Genomic DNA, 18180 nt, shown 5'->3' on the forward strand with positions numbered 1-18180 from the left:
CTTCCCCACCCCTCACTGGGGAGTGAGATTGCTGTTTGGGTCAGAAAACCAGTTGGAATAGAGTCCCACTAATTTTGAATAGAAAACCACTAATTTTGATTTGGGTCTGTCAGTCTCAAATACAGGAATTGGCTCACTGGTTGACATGCAAGGGTTTGACATGGGAATATAGATTTCTCCCTGCACAACTGTTGCCCTACGCTTCTTCCACTTCTTCCAGAGGAAAGGGCCTGCAGCTCCCACAATGACCATGGCAGAAGCCAGGAACTCACAGGAGATCCAGACTGGGGGGTACTTAGAACCGAGAGGCTCTGTTACAACTAGCGGGGACTGTGGCCCCTCCTCAGCTGCCAGGTATTTCCAGAGAGGGTAGATGCAGCGCCTAGTCAGGAAGGATTGTTCCTTTACCTTCTCCCCATCTGTATTCCTGCTTTTCTCAAGCCTGCGTTTGCTGGAGCTGAAAGACTAGAGTGTGTGGAGAAGGAAGTCCTGGCTGTCATAGTTGTATCGCCAGTGCGCCCAAATCCTCACAGACCACTGTGGTCTGGTGGGTGTGCAGTTCTTGGCCCTGGTTGTTCAGTGCCATGATGCTCCTTAGGATGATGACGAGGGGCTGGGACCAGGATGCCCAGGGCTCTGCCTTCCTGCCTTCCTTGCAGCACCGTAAGAAAGGCTGGTCTGCCCCTAAGGGGCTTGTCCAGGGCTGCCTGGGAAGGAGCAATGAAGTCATAGCCCAGAGAATGGGTTGTAGCCTGGCTTCCAGAAGGAGCCGTCCCCAGCAAGGACTGAAGTAGGACCAGGGGAAGGGGGATGCCTGGTCCCCATGGGATGTCCTCGGGGTCCCACGGACACCACAGGCCCAGCTTCCCACCAGCGCGGTCTGGTCCCCAGCCACCATTCCCATTTTTTGATGGAAGAAATGTGAGACGGAACAAAGTAATGAGATTTTTTTTTTCTCCTTAACCTGAATGAATATTATTTTTCCAAGTAGCCACTTTGATTTAAAAAAAAAAAAAATTAGGCTTCTTCTAAATTATAATAAATTTTTGAGATTTACTTCAGCACCTGTATCACCATTTGAAAATAGCTTCATGGTAGCAAATCTTCATTCTTTAAGAGAAGACTTGATTTTTGGAAATGGTCCAGAGTATCAGAGCCAGGTGTGGTGAATAATAATTACTGAGCTGAGGTATGGCATTTGTAATTAAAAATAACAAGAATAGAGTCAACAAAAACAAAGCAAATATTCTTGTATGACTCGAAAACTGATGCTGAACATAGTTCCTAAAAACAAAGGTATCATTATTAGAATGTAAGTGTTTAAGAAGTGTTCTACAAGGAAAGTGTTCGTTTGATCATTTAGACTAAGGTATTTGCTTTTTAAGAAGTTATCTGAGGGTCTTATTTATCACGTATTTCATATCTCCTAAAAGCACATTTTATAGGCAACTACCTACTCCTATTGTAAGATTGTCTTTTTAAGTAAGGTTCATTCTTTAGTATCCTTTTACTAAAAATCTACAGTCACCTCTAAGTCATTTTCATGCTAATGAAAATTGCAGCCAAAACTGAAAATAATTTATAAATCATATTTGCTTTGGGCTATAATATGGGAATGATTTTTCATCTGGCTGGCCTCCAGCAACATTCTTCCAGCACAAATTATTGCATTACTAAAACTAATGGTGATTTAATTTAAGTACCAATAACTGGGGGAGACTTTACATTTTCTGAGTAATTAGTGATTGTGTTCATGTTAGTTTTAAAAAATTCTCCCTTACGACAATCTAGAGTAGAAACTACATGTGGATATGTAAGAGTGGACTACTTTTGAGTCTCAGAAATAAAATTTACCACCTTTATATATGTTTCTTATACTGTATAGTCATAGTTATATGTCACCTTAAGATCTAAGCTCTGCTCTATAATTCCATGGAAGGATTATTAGCACCTACCCAGTGTTAATCCTGTTTTGACAAATTTTGAGTGCACTAGAAGTAAACACCTTCCAATCTGTGGCAGTTGTAAAAAACTGCTATATTGAAAGATTTTTTTAAAAATATATCTGCTTCACTCCACTAGAGGAGATAATTGTGGAGCAAGTTGTTATATGGTGTGTCCTGGGAAAAACAGAATCCTTCAGCAAATGCCCACTTTTTTACTGACATGGCACAAAGGTTCCGAAAGAGCAAGGCAAAAGATGCATCACGACCAGTCTCCCAAGGAGGCCAACTGCTCGAGTCAGGGACCGTGGATGGAAGCTCCTCACACCCCACTTTGTGTAGGAGAGGATGGACAAATCTGTGCTGCCCGAGGGCAGGGTCTTTATCCATTGCAGCGGGGAGTGGGCCATGCCACGGAGAGTGCCCCCCACACACAGACACAACCCATCCACCACAAGCAGCTGGGGCTGCTGGCTCCTGGCTTCCAGCAGGTCTGATGAGGTCTGATGAGGCCTCTCCATTAGACCTAACATCTCCCCCTGAGCTGTGAAATGGAAACAGACTGAAACAACTGCACAAAATAGAAAAGGAGGTGGGGTACAGGAGAGGGCTGGGATCTCGCTGCTAGGTGTGTCCCTATCTTCCCCAGCAAAAATCTTGAATCACTATTCTACTTACAAACTTATGTATGTTGTATAGATTTTTTAATCTTTATGGTAGTAAAAAGCAATGTGTTACCTTTCTTTAGAAGTTTTCAGAGGATTTAAGGCCTCTCATTTTCTTTATATTCCTGTGAGATACATTAAATGCAAATATAATTTTTTGATACAAGATATAAGGATTATTAAATGTACCTTGGAAACAACCCCAACAATCATCCACTGTTATCCTATACAGCTACCACCAGCCCTACGGAAGTACTTTTTCACTCAGCACAGCCCACTGCCACCACTCTGTTGGGTACGCTCCCATACTCTAGAAAATAACTTTAATACTTCTATTTGTAATATGCCCATTATTATTATAAATCTGATATCAGTTCTCTATTAATTATGAATTTTTACTATTTCAAAGATTAGGTATTTGTTTCAGTTCAGATTTTCTAGTTTATACTCTGATGGAAAGCCTTAAATCAGGAGATTTACTGAAAAGTATTTGTATTAAAGCAAGAATCTCAGTAAGATATGGCATTAACACAATTTAAATGAAGCTCCTAGAAACAGAAAACTTTGTCTTTTGCACAGTCTGGAAGGCCTCACCACATCTTACTTTCCCGACCACTGAAACAAACACTGAGGCAAGATGGACTAGGGCATCTTCTCTTCAGCCTCAAACCTGAAACAGGCTGCTGCCTGGTGCTGCTGCCAGAGGCTGCCAGGCACAATACCACTACATTGTATTGTGGGTTGGCGTAACCACTTTCAGAGCCAGATGTCTGGCTTCCTCCCAGAGTCAGTATTTCTGGCCGGCCGGCAATCTTTGGGGTTCTTGGCTTCTCCATCACATGGCCACACACATGGAGGCATCTTCTCCTTTCTCTTCCAGGTTCTGTTGGCTCCCAGCTTCTTCCTGTTAGCTTTCTCTCTATGTGTCCAAATTTCCTTCTGCTTAAGAGGACTCCAAAAATCTGGGTTAAAGCCCAACTGCATTCAGTCGGTCCACACATTCACTGAAGTAACCTCATCAAAAGGGCCTATTCAAATGAGTTCACACGCATAAGAATGCAATAAGATTAAGAACACGTTTTTCTGGGGTACATAACTCCAAGTCACCATACCTAGTAGAGAGCAAGGATCTAGAGACAACAATTTATTTATGATTTTTTAATGTTTCCTTAAATGCAAACATTTAAAAGCAAGAGTACAGTATTAATATCACATACACAAAAAATTAAGTTCAAAGCATTAAGTATGAAAAAGAGGGATATTATGTAATGATAAAAGGTACACTCTACAAAACAATAATAATAACCTTAATAAACTCAATGCACCAAATAATACAATCAAATGCCAAAACACACACACACACACACACACACACAAAAACACCCAGCAACATAAAAACTTGGTTAGACTCACACTCACAGTTGTAATGGGAGAGTTTAATAAACCTCTTTCACAATTTAAAAGATAAGTAGAAAAACAAGGAGAGAACCTAAGATGGCAGCTAGGTGAAACAGGGCAAAATAACACCTCCATGAAAAATACTAGATAAAAACCAGAAGGTGACCCAGAATACCGGTTTCAGCGATGCACCAGCTGGACAAGGTCTGCTAGAACCACAGGGGCCGTACACTTGGTGAAAACGGGAGTCTGCATTCTGAAACGAGTAAGTAAGCCAGCTGAAAGACCCGCAGCTACGCTGTGGTGTGGGGAAGCCAGGGGTTGGCATTTGGAGATGGACTGGTTCTTTAAAAAAAAAAAAGAAGGGAAAAACCCAAGAGCAGCTGCATTTGTGATGGTGAAAACTGTGCAGTGGAAGCATGGCACAAGCAGTCTGAGCAGGCATCTCAGTGTCTGGCATGGAGGATAGCCCGTTGCAGAGTCCCTCAAGGCCAGGGGAGCGGAGGGGAGAGCTGGAAGGAGAAAGAATCCCCGCTGCTTACAGCCGCTCCCCGGCGGGTTGGAGACACTCCTGCCTGGGGCCGTGCCTACATCCCAGAGCAGCTCCAGTCATCCCTGAGCTGGGAAGGAGGAACTGTGTGAGGAGAGGGGAGGGGTGGAGACACCCCGTTAAGCCATCTTTGCATCAGGCTGAGAGCGCCCCTGCACGGCCTGGCAGCTCAGGGCTTCCCTTGAGGGGCGGCGTGCACCGGTGATGTAGCATAGCCTTCCCTCAGCAGAGGTCCTGGAAGATCACAGCTGAGAGGGGGGCCTGTTCGGAAAACCCAGGGATGCTAAATCAATGCCAGTGGTTTGTGGGTCAGCTTCAGAGAGGATCGGGGGCAGAACTGAAATGAAGGCTTAGACTCTTGCAACAGCCTTGAATCTCCAGGAACACCTGGGAGGTTTGAATATTAAAGCTGCCCTGCCTCCCTAGCCACCTGGACACACGCCGCACATTCAGGGCCAATGGCTCCAGCAACACACCCAAATTGAATTCACCAATTGAACCCCACAAGAATCATTTCCCCACACACCACAAGAACAAAGTTGAGAACTGACTTGAGGGGTATAGGTGACTTGCAGATGCCATCTGCCGGTTGGTCAGAGAAAGTGTACACCACCAATTGTATTTCTGAAAAAATAGATCGGTATTTTTTTTTTTTACAACTTGAAAGAACCTTATCAAGCAAAGCAAATGCCAAGAGGCCAAAAACAACAGAAAATCTTAATGCTTATGATAAAACCAGATGATATGGAGAACGCAATCCCAAAGACCCAAATCAAAATATCAGAAGAGACACAGTACTTGGCACAATTAATCAAAGAACTACAATCAAGGAATGAAAACATGGCAAAGGATATAAAGGACATCAAGAAGACCATGGAACAGGATATAAGGGACATAAAGAAGACCCTAGAGGAGCATAAAAGAAGACATTACAAGAGTAAATAAAAAAATAGAAGATCTTATGGAAATAAAAGAAACTGTTGGCCAAAGTAAAAAGACTCTGGATACTCATAATACAAGATTAGAGAAAGTTGAACAACGACTCAGTGTCCTAGAAGTCCACAGAACAGAAAATGAAAGAACAAAACAAAGAATGGAGAAAAAAATTGAAATAATCAAAATGGATCTCAGGGATGCGATAGACAAAATAAAACGTCCAAACTTAAGACTCATTGGTGTCCCAGAAGGGGAAGAGAAGGGTAAAGGTCTAGAAAGAGTATTCAAAGAAATTGTTGGGGAAAACTTCCCAAACCTTCTACACGATATAAATACACAAAGCATAAATGCCCAGCAAACTCCAAATAGAATAAATCCAAATAAACCCACTCCGAGACATATTCTGATCAGACTCTTAAATACTGAAGAGACGGAGCAACTTCTGAAAGCAGCAAGAGAAAAGCAATTCACCACATACAAAGGAAACAACATAAGACTAAGTTGTGACTACTCAGCGGCCACCATAGAGGCAAGAAGGCAGTGGCATGACATATTTGAAATTCTGAGAGAAAAATTTCCAACCAAGAATACTTTATCCAGCAAAACTCTCCTTCAAATTTGAGGGAGAGCTTAAATTTTTCAGAGACAAACAAATGCTGAGAGACTTTGCCAATAAAAGACCTGCCCTACTTCAGATACTAAAGGAGTCCTACCAACAGAGAAACAAAGAAAGGAGAAAGAGATATAGAGAATTTTAACAGACATGTATAGTACCTTACATCCCAAATCACCAGGTCACTCATTTTTCTCCACTGATCACGAATCTTTCTCCAGAAGAGACCATAAGCTGGGACATAAAACAAGTCTCAAGAAATTAAAAAAAAAATTTGAATATACTCAAAGCACATTCAACAACCACAATGGAATACAAATAGAAGTCAATAATTTTTGAACTATAACTCCACTATTTACTTCCTACATGATATAAAATACAGAAACTCTAATGACAAATCAGTGGTTTTGAACTCAATGTAAAATATGTAAGTTTTGACAAGAACTATATAAAGGTGGAGGATTGGAGGAGTATAAGGAGCATAGTTTATGTGTCCTATTGAAGTTAAGTTGGTATCAAAGAAAAACAAGATTGTTATGGATTTAAGAGTTTAATTTTAAGTCCCACAGTAAACACAAAGAAATTATCAGAGAATATAACCATAGAGATGAAAAGGAGAGTATGGGTTAAGAAAAATGGGGGAAGGGGCAATGGGGAGTTAAGAAAGGAGTGTAGGGTTGCTGTTTGAGGTGAAGGGAAATTTCTAGTAATGGATGGTGGGAAAGAGATAGCATTACAACATTCTAAATGTGATTAATCCCACTAATGGAATGCTAGGGAGGGGGTAGAATGGGAAGATTTAGGCTGTATATATGTTTCCACAATTGAGGAAAAAAAAAAAAAGTCTAAGTATATGACAATTGAATGCCAAGGATGACTCTGGATGGGATCTGAGGATGGAGGACAGGAGGCTCAAAGGGACACAGTTGAGACATAGGGGGAATAAAAAAAAGGAAATATAGAATGTATGCTTTGTATCAATGTTGAATCTCTAGTACTTCTTAGCTGCATTTAATGGGATTGCATAAAAGAATGTTCTTGTTCATGGGAATTGTATATGTGAATTATAGTGTTTGTTCAAGGATGGGTGCAGCTAGCTCTCATACGTTCAGAAGACAGAGCAATAGATGATGGATGATAGATAGGGAGGGAGGGAGGGAGGGAAAGAAATACCGGTCTGACAGCATGTTAAAGTTGGTGGATTGGGGTATCAGGGGAGGGGCTCAGGGTATGCTGGAGTTCTGTGTATGGGGTTTGTATTGTTTTTGCAACTGTTCCTATAACTTTGACTTTATTTCAAAATAAAATAAAATTTTTTAAAAAAGTAGAAAAACAAGGATATATTTTAATAATGCAATCAACTGGCTTGATTTTTAGCCAAATATAGAACTTCGTATCCTATTACAAAAGTGTGCATTCTTTTCATGTGCCCATGAAGACTTACAAAAATCACACACATATATTTGGCCCTAATTTTTTTTTAATTCATTTTTATTGAGATATATTCACATACCATGCAGTCATACAAAACAAAGCGTACATTCAATTGTTTACAGTACCGTTATATAGTTGTGCATTCATCACCAAAATTAATTTTTGACATTTTCATTACTACACACCCAAAAATAATAAGAATAAAAATTAAAGTGAAAGAACAATTAAAGTAAAAAAGAACACTGGGTTCTTGGCTCCTTTTGGAGTCTCTCTGCCACTGAAGCTTTTTTCATTTCCTTTCACATCCCCCTTTTGGTCAAGAAGATGTTCTCCATCCCATTCTCCATCCATGCCAGGTCTAGATTCCTCCCTGGGAGTCATGTTCCATGTTGCCAGGGAAATTCACTCCCCTGGGTGTCAGATCCCACCTAGGAGGAGGGCAGTGATTTCACCTGCCAAGTTGGCTTAACTAAAGAGAGAGAGCCACATCTGAGTAACAAAGAAACTTGGCCCTAATTTAAACTACAACACATTTTAAAGACATAGGGATTTTATAGGCTGCATTTTCTGATTATAATCCAATATGGGTATTACCAGAAAACAATGCTAAATAGAGGCCATAAAGCCACCTATTTGGAAATTAATAAATGTTTTTCTAAACTCCAGGATCAAAGAAATTATCAAACTGAGATTACAAATATCTAAAAATCAATGAAAAACACTACATACATCTTAAATGATACATCTAATACACTACTAAACTCAGGAATTGCATAGTCTTAAATACTTTGGTTGTTAAAAAGACAGAATAATAACAAACTAATGCAATGACAAAATGAATGAACCAAAAAAAAAAAAAATAGGAAAAGGCAATGTGTAATAAAGGAAAGACTGAAATTAATGAAATGAATTAATGAAATGAGAATCTGTCACTCTCGGACCCACACTAAAGGAATCCAGATGGAAGCAATGAAGACAGTAAAGAGGGTAAATATATGCATAAAACCAAATAAGTATTGATTGGATAAAATAATAACAATGCCTTGTGAGGTTTTATATAATTATAGGCCTAAAATACTAAAAACATTAGCACATAAATCATCAGGGATGTAAATAAAGGACCATAAGGTGCTTGCATCGTCAAAGAAGTAATAAAGGTGTTAATTTATGCTAGACTTCATTAAAGATGCATGTTATAATCCCTAGGGTAATTACTAAAAGAAATGTAAAAGAATATATAACTAAAATCTAATAGAGGGTGGAATGGAATAATTTAAAAAGTACTTAATCCAAAAGAAATCAAGAAAGGAGAAAAAATGACATAAAACAGGCAGAGCAAAGAGGAAACAATAGAGTTAGGTTCAAACTCATTAAATGTAAACCACTGGCTCCAATTAAAAGATAAAGATTTTCAGGATTAAATAAAAAAAAGCTCATTAGTCAGGGTTCATCCAGAGAAGCACAACCACCATGAGTGATGAAGAGCAGGGATTTATTAAAGGGACTAGAGCTTACACAGCCAAAAATTTTCATAGAAGACTGGGTTAAATTAAGAACAGAAAGGAGTTATAAGTATTACTGAGTGGAAAAAAGTAACCAGTATGATAAAGGTGTAGAAAAATATTCTCATGAAGTGCTGATGAAAGTGTAAATTGCTAAAACTTTGCTGAAGTATAATTTGATAATATATATCAAAATTCTTTAAAAAGTGCATAGCCCAACAGATGGAAACAACCCAAATGTCCTTCAACAGATGAGTGGATAAATTAAATGTAGTATATACACACGATGGAATACTACACGTCAGTAAGAAGGAACGATGTCGTGAAACATATGACAACATGGACGAACCCTGAAGACATAATGCTGAGCGAAATAAGCCAGGCACAAAAAGACAAATATTATATGCTACCACTAATGTGAACTCTGAAAAATGTAAAAGAAACGGTTTATAATGTAGAATGTAGGGGAACTAGCGATAGAGAGTAATTAAGGAAGGGGGAACAATAATCCAATAAGAACAGATAAGCTATCGTGGGTAAATTTAACATTCTGGGAATGCCCAGGAATGACTATGGTCTGTTAATTTCTGATCGGTATAGTAGGAACAAGTTCACAGAAATGTTGCTATATTAGGTTACTTTCTTGGGGTAAAATAAGAACATGTTGGAAGTAAAGTAGTTAGCTTAGGTTAGTTGTCTTTTTCTTACTCCCTTGTTATGGTCTCTTTGAAATGTTCTTTTATTGTATGTTTTTTTAATTTTTTTTTTTTCATACAGTTGATTTAAAAAAAAAAGAAAAAAAAAAAGGAAAAAAATATGCAGAGCCCCCATGAGGAGCCTGTGGAGAATGCAGGGATATTCGCCTACCCCACCTCCATGGTTGTTAACATGCCCACAGACATAGGGGACTGGTGGTTTGATGGGTTGAGCCCTCTACCACAGGATTTGCCCTTGGGAAGACTTGCTGCAAAGGAGAAGCTAGGCCTCCCTATAATTGTGCCTAAGAGCCTCCTCCTGAATGCCTCTTTGTTGCTCAGATGTGGCCCTCTCTCTCTGGCTAAGCCAACTTGAAAGGTGAAATCACTGCCCTCCCCCCTACGTGGGATCAGACACCCAGGGGAGTGAATCTCCCTGGCAACGTGGAATATGACTCCTGGAGAGGAATGTAGACCCGGCATCGTGGGATGGAGAACATCTACTTGACCAAAAGGGGGATGTGAAAGGAAATGAAATAAGCTTCAGTGGCAGAGACATTCCAAAATGAGCCGAGAGGTCACTCTGGTGGGCACTCTTATGCACAATATAGCAACCCTTTTTAGGTTCTAAAGAATTGGGGTAGCTGGTGGTGGATACCTGAAACTATCAAACTACAACCCAGAACCCATGAATCTTGAAGACAATTGTATAAAAATGTAGGCTTATGAGGGGTGACGATGGGATTGGGAAAGCCACAAGGACCACACTCCCCTTGGTCTAGTTTATGGATGGATGATTAGAAAAATAGGGGAAGGAAACAAACAGACAGACAAAGGCACCCAGTGTTCTTTTTTACTTTAATTGCTCTTTTTCACTTTAATTATTATTCTTGTTACTTTTGTGTGTGTGGTAATGAAGGTGTCAGGGATTGATTTTGGTGATGAATGTACAACTATGTAATGGTACTATGAACAATCGCATGTACGATTTGGTTTTGTATGATTGTGTGGTATGTGAATACATCTCAATACAATGAATATTTAAAAAAAAAGTACATAGCCCTTTGCCCAGTAATACCACTTCTAGGCATTCACACTAGGGAAGTAATCAGAGATATATACAAAAATATATTAGGGAGAAACTAAGATGGCAGCTAGGTGAGACAGGGCAAAAAAACACCTCCGTGAAAAACACTAGATAAAAACCAGCAAGTGACCCAGAATACTGGTTACAGCGATGCGCCAGCTGGACGAGGTCTGTTAGATCCACAGGGGCCATATACTTTGTGAAACTGGGAGTCTGCATTCTGAAACGAGTGAGTAAGCTGGCTGGAAGACCCGCAGCCACGCAGCGGGCTGGGGAAGCCAGGGTTTGGTGTTTGGAGACTGATAGGCTCTTAAAAAAAAAAAAAAAAAAAGGGAAAAACCCAGGAGTGGCTGCAGCTGCGATAGTGGGAACCATGCAGTAAAACACAGCAAGAGGGGGCTAGGCCGGCCTCTCAGTGTCTGGCCTGGAAGATAGCCCACTGCAGATACCCTTGTGGCCGGGGGAACAGAGGGGAGAGCCGGAAGCAGAAAGAAACCCCGCAGCTAGCAGCTGGCTCCCCGGAGGGCTGGATAAACTTCTGCCCGGGGCTGTGCCCACAGCCCAGAGCCCTACCAGTTGTCCCGGAGCTGGGAAGGAGGAACTGTGTGAGGAGGGGGGTGTGGAGATGCCCCGTTCGGCCATCTTTGCATCAGGCTGAAAGTGAGCTGGCTTGGCCCAGTGGCCCGGGGCTTCCCTTGAGGGACGGCGCACACTGGTGACGTGGCATGGCATTCCCTCAGCAGAGGTCCTGGAGGACCGCGGTTGGGCAGGGGGACCCACTCGGAGAACCCAGGGACACTATGCCAAGTCCGGTGGTTTGTGGGACAGCAAGAGAGAGGGTCTGGGGCTGAAATGAAATGAAGGCTTAGACTCTTGCAGCAGCCTTGAATCTCCGCAAAACTGGGGGATTTGAATATTAAAGCTGTCCTTCCACCCTGGCCACCCAAACACACACCCCACACTCGGGGCGGACAGCTCCAGCAACACACCCAAACTGAGTTCTCCAACTGAACCCCACAAGAATCATTTCCCCACACACTGTGGGATCAAGGTTGAGAACTGACTTGAGGGGTATAGGTGACTCGCAGACGCCATCTGCTGGTTAGTCAGAGAAAGTATATGCCACCAAACTGTTTCTGAAAAATTAGATAGGTATTTTTTTTTTACAACTTGAAAGAACCCTATCAAGCAAAGCAAATGCGAAGGGGCCAAAAACAACAGAAAATCTTAATGCATATGATAAAACCAGATGATATGGAGAATCCAACTCCAAACACACAAATCAAGATATCAGAAGAGACACAGTACTTGGCACAATTAATCAAAGAACTACAATCCAGGAATGAAAACATGGCAAAGGACATAAAGGACATCAAGAAGACCATGGCCCAGGATATAAGCGACATAAAGAAGACCCTAGAAGAGCATAAAGAAGACATTGCAAGAGTAAATAAAATAAATGTACGACCTTATGGAAATAAAAGAAACTGTTGGCCAAATTAAAAAGACTCTGGATATTCACAATACAAGACTAGAGGAAGCTGAACAATGTCTCAGTGTCCTAGAAGTCCACAGAACAGAAAATGAAAGAACAAAACAAAGAATGGAGAAAAAAATCGAAATAATCAAAATGGATCTCAGGGATGCAATAGACAAAATAAAACGTCCAAACTTAAGACTCATTGGTGTCCCAGAAGGGGAAGAGAAGGGTAAAGGTCTAGAAAGAGTATTCAAAGAAATTGTTGGGGAAAACTTCCCAAACCTTCTACACGATATAAATACACAAAGCATAAATGCCCAGCAAACTCCAAATAGAATAAATCCAAATAAACCCACTCCGAGACATATTCTGATCAGACTCTTAAATACTGAAGAGACGGAGCAACTTCTGAAAGCAGCAAGAGAAAAGCAATTCACCACATACAAAGGAAACAACATAAGACTAAGTTGTGACTACTCAGCGGCCACCATGGAGGCAAAAAGGCAGTGGCATGACATATTTGAAATTCTGAGAGAGAAAAATTTCCAACCAAGAATACTTTATCCAGCAAAACTCTCCTTCAAATTTGAGGGAGAGCTTAAATTTTTCAGAGACAAACAAATGCTGAGAGACTTTGCCAATAAAAGACCTGCCCTACTTCAGATACTAAAGGAGTCCTACCAACAGAGAAACAAAGAAAGGAGAAAGAGATAGAGAGAATTTTAACAGACATGTATAGTACCTTACATCCCAAATCACCAGGTCACTCATTTTTCTCCACTGATCACGGATCTTTCTCCAGAAGAGACCATAAGCTGGGACATAAAACAAGCCTCAAGAAATTAAAAAAAAAAAAAAATTTGAATATACTCAAAGCACATTCTCCAACCACAATGGAATACAAATAGAAGTCAATAATTTTTGAACTATAACTCCACTATTTACTTCCTACATGATATAAAATACAGAAACTCTAATGACAAATCAGTGGTTTTGAACTCAATGTAAAATATGTAATTTTAGACAACTATATAAAGGTGGGGGAATGGAGGAGTATAGGAACACAGTTTATGTGTCCTATTGAAGTGAAGGTGGTATCAAAGAAAAACAAGATTGTTATGGATTTAAGAGTTTAAGTCCCATAGTAAACACAAAGAAATTATCAGAGAATATAACCACAGAGATGAAAAGTAGAGTTCAGGTTAAGGGAAATGGGGGAAGGGGCAATGGGGAGTTAAGAAATGAGTGTAGGGTTGCTGTTTGAGGTGAAGGGAAATTTCTAGTAATGGATGGTGGGAAAGAGCATTACAACATTCTAAATGTGATTAATCCCACTAATGGAAGGCTAGGGAGGGGGTGGAATGGGAAGATTTAGGCTGTATATACGTTTCCACAATTGAAAAAAAAAAAACAAAAAAAGACAGTCCAAATAGATGACAATTGAATGCCAAGGATGAACTTGGATGGGATTGGAGGATAGAGAACAGGTGGCTCAAAGGGACACAGTTGAGACATAAGGAAAAGGAAATATAGAATGTAAGCTTCGCATCATTGTTGAATCTCTTGTACTTCTTAGCTGCGCTCAATGGGATTGCATGAAAGAATGTTCTTGTTCGTGGGAATTGTATATGTGAATTATAGTGTTTGTTCAAGGATGTGTGCAGCTAGCTCTCATACGTTCAGAAGACAGAGCAATAGATGATGGATGATAGATAGGGAGGGAGGGAAAGAAACAGTGATGTGACAGCATGTTAAAGTTGGTGGATTGAGCTATCAGGGGAGGGGGGTCAGGGTATGATGGAATTCTGTGTATGGGGTTTGTATTGTTTTTGCAACTGTTCCTATAACTTTGAATTTATTTCAAAATAATATATATATATATATATATATATATATTAGAAGACAACTCATTAAATATTTGTTTATCTTAGTTTTAAAAAAAATAGAAAATCAAATGCCTAAATATAGAGTAGTTAAATAAATCACTATTTTGCAATGTAATAGAATACTAGGCTAGTTAGAAGCCTAAGAAAATGTTACAAGAAAATATTGTTGGGAAAAGCTTACAAAACAGCATGGAGAGAAAGATTCTAATTTTGTTTATATATATATATATCGATATATATACCTATATATATATGCATATGTATAAAAATACTAGAAGTTTATATACCAAAATGTTAAACGGATGTTATGTTTGATTGGTAGAATTATAAGTAATATAAAATTTTTCTTACTTTTAATAAATTTTCTACAAAGAACATGTACAACTTTGGTAATCAAGAAAAAAACATTATTTTCAAAAGTTCTTAAAGATCAATATAAAAATGACTAAACAGAAATACTCCAAAATCTTAGCAAAGATTAGTGTGGGGGTAGGAGATACTGCAAGTGATTTTTCATTACCTTGCAGGTGATTTCTTTTCTGCTTTCAGCTTTCCTGCATGTTTCAAATGTTATTTAATGTTCACATTAAATCTTTACAATGAAACACTAAAAGTGTAGTCTTGTTTTTCCATAGAATCTGTGTTTACAAATGTTCTCAGTTTTAGAAAGTTATGTGGAACATAAAGTGACATATTTTGCCTTTGGAATCTGCGTAAAGTAGTTATTCCTTGGCTCTTCTCTTACTCGGTACTATAGATTCCAAAATCAAATCCATTACCAATACTTTTTTCAATACCCCATACTATCTCTCAAGCAGAATGAATGTGGCTATTCCTTTTTTCCAAACATAACCTTCTCCTCTAGCTCCACTTTCTCTTCTCTGTTCTTTTCCTTCCAGGTAGGGATAAATGTTCTCCAGACAGATAGTTTTTATTCAGGCTAAGTGTCCATGGTGTGGTATGGAACAGTCAAGACACATTACTTAAAAGATACAGTCCCTCCCCCTAAGTTACAAACATGCTAAAGAACCATACTAGAATTAAATAATTGTTTTCAAAAGTAAAGAATTGCCAGAGTAGAAACATAATTGTGTTAACTAGAGAAACAGTTAGTTGTGGGTTTTTACTTTCCCTTGGATATTTTTTGTAGAAACTGCATTTTCTTTATTTTGCATACTGTAATTTCAGAACAAAACAAATATAATACACAACATCCAACCCATTGTCAAATGGGATGGTGCTTGAGGCCCTTGCATCCTGCCTTAGACACAAGGACAAGAGGGGGGGAAAACCCACTAGATACCAGCAGATGGAGCCAGGTGGGCCGGCCACTCAGGCTGCTGTGGGAGCCGTGGGGACACTATGCAGTGGGTACAAGGCTTGTGGATAGAAACTCCTAATCTACTTCTTCCATGAAGGATGCATCTTCATCAAGGTGGGGGATCTCATCAGGAACAGCAGCATTGGATTCCTCTGCTGTCATTTCATCTTCATCAGTGCCTGAGTCTACCTTGTGATAATGCCATTTGAGTGGGTCCAGGCAACCTCAGGGAAAAGCCAGAGGAGAGCAGCACAGTTTCAAACAGCAGCACCTACGGTCCTTGTCAGCCTTGTCATTCTTGTCTGCCTCAGCCTTCTGCTGCAGCATCTCCACAACGGGGTGGTCGGGGTTGATCTCCTGGTGCTTTCTGGCCATCAAATAGCCCATTGTAGAGCTGTCCCAAAGTGCCTGGGATTTCACGATCCACTCCACGTTGGCTGTCCAGCCATAGTGCTAGTTACAATGCAGCAGGGTGAAGACACAAGACTACTGGAGATTGTCACTTTCCTGACCATTTTATCCAAGATCTCGTTCATGAGCTTGCAAGGGTTCTCAAACTTGGCCTGGCTCTCCTCCATTTTCTTCTTCTCCTCCTCATCCTCAGGTAGCTCCAGGTCCTCGTTGGCAGCTGAGACCAGGTTCTTCCCATCACTCCTTGAGCTACTGCATGAAGTACTTATCCCTAGGCTCAGTCCTAAATACCACCTCAAAGCCCCGCTTCTGCACTCACTCCACAAAAGCAGAGTTAGCTACCTGCTCTTTGTACTCACCAGTGATATAACAGCTGGACTTTTGGGTCTGCTTCATTGAGAAACATGTTCAGAAAAAGAAGTCATCTCAGCTCCAGACCGAGAGGTGTGGCAGCACAAGCAGCCCAGAAAGTTGTCTCACCAGTTAGTGGGGTCCTCATGGATTCCAAGCTTCAGGATTTTAGAGAATGCCTCATAGAGTTTCTTGTAGTTTTCCTTGTCTTCCACCAGCTCAGAGAAGAGCTCGGGGCATTACCTGACAATGTTTTTGCTAATGACCTTCAAGATTTTGTTCTCCCTCAACATTCCTTAGGAGATATTCTGGGGCAGATCCTCAGAGTTGACCACACCATGGATGAAGCTGACATACTCTGGTATCAGTTCATCACAGCAGTCTACGATGAACACAAAACAGATATAAGGTATCATGTTGTTCTTTTACTTCTTGTTCTCAAAGAGGTCAAACGGAACCCAGAGGGAGATGAACAGCAATGTCCTGAATTCCAGCTTTCCTTCTACAGAGAAGTGCTTGACTGCAGGTGGTCTTCCCAATCATTGGTAAGCCTTTTGTAGAATTTTCCATATTCCTCTTGGATTATGTCATCGGGGTCTGGAGTCCAAATGGACTTGGTCTTGTTCAGTTCTTCTTGATCAATGTATTTCTCCTTATTCTTCTGGGTTATCTTCTTTTTGTCCTTACCACTACCATCCTCCTCATCTGAGCCCACATCTGCCATCTTGGGCTTCTCTTCATCATCCTTATCATGGTCTTCTTTTTCACTTTTATTTTCTTCTGCCTCATCATCACTAATTTCCTTCTTTCGATCCTTCTGCAATAAAGGATGATGGGGTAGCCTATGAACTGTGAGTGCATCTTTACCACTTCTTTGACCCACCTCTCCTCTAAGTAGTCTGTCTGGTCTTCTTTAAGGTGCAAGATCATTTTGGTACCCCAGGCAATGGGCTCACTATGGTAAGCTCAAACAGTGAAGGAACCCCCAGAAGATTCCCAGACATGTTGCTCTTTATCATTGTGCTTTGTGATCACAACCACTTTCTTTGCCACCCAGTAGGCAGAATAAAAGCCAGCACAAAATTTCCCCATCATGGAGATGTCTGCACCAGCCTGCAGTGCCTCCATAAAGGCTATGGTGCCAGATTTGCCAATAGCTCCCAAATTATTTATGAGTTCAGCCTTGGTCATGCCAAGGACTGTGTCCACCAGAGTCAAGATATATTTGTGGGGATTGGGAGTGATGTCAATTTTCAGCTTTTCACCATTGTCCAACTCAGAAGAGTCCATCAGGATCTCATAGCACATCTTTTCCAAGTCATTAGAAGCATTATAGAGCAACTCCCAAAGGAAAATTTCCTCATTGTATTAGAAGGTATCAATGATGAAAGACATGCGTTGGACAATCTCTGCCTGGAAGGCAAAAGTCTCCACTTCCTTCTCTCCCTGTGCACTTCCTCAGGCATATTGAATGGAATGAGCTTCAAGTACCAGGAAGCCCAGCGGGCAGGATGAGCTTCAAGTACCAGGAAGCCCAGCGGGCAGGAAAGCTGCTCAGGGATGACTCCAGAGTTTCCTTGGATTTGAGTTAAGCAAATGTGTATAGTAGGATTCTTAGAGGAAGTTGGTTTTGACAGTCATGTTCAAGACACTTATCATCACTTATGGGCTCCGATATTTTCTCAAAAGCTCACGCATATAGCTAAAACTGTTGTCTCTTTATCATACAATTCCAATAGGATCATAGGCACTTAGTAATAATATTGTGTCTTAATTTCCAAGGGCTGTCATAACAAGCTACCACACACTGGGTGGCTCAAAACAACAGAAATGCATTCTTTCAATTCTGGAAGCTCGAAGTATAAAATCAAGGTGTCAACAGGGCCAGGCTCCTTTGGCACCCTGGAG

At 40.5% G+C, this 18180-nt stretch overlaps 1 pseudogene; it reads right to left on the bottom strand.

The window, feature by feature from the left end:
- Positions 1–15585: 15585 nt before the first annotated feature.
- Positions 15586–17738, bottom strand: LOC119507067 (annotated as a pseudogene).
- Positions 17739–18180: the final 442 nt, after the last annotated feature.

Source organism: Choloepus didactylus, chromosome 12, assembly GCF_015220235.1.
Source record: "Choloepus didactylus isolate mChoDid1 chromosome 12, mChoDid1.pri, whole genome shotgun sequence".
Classification (NCBI taxonomy): domain Eukaryota; kingdom Metazoa; phylum Chordata; class Mammalia; order Pilosa; family Megalonychidae; genus Choloepus; species Choloepus didactylus.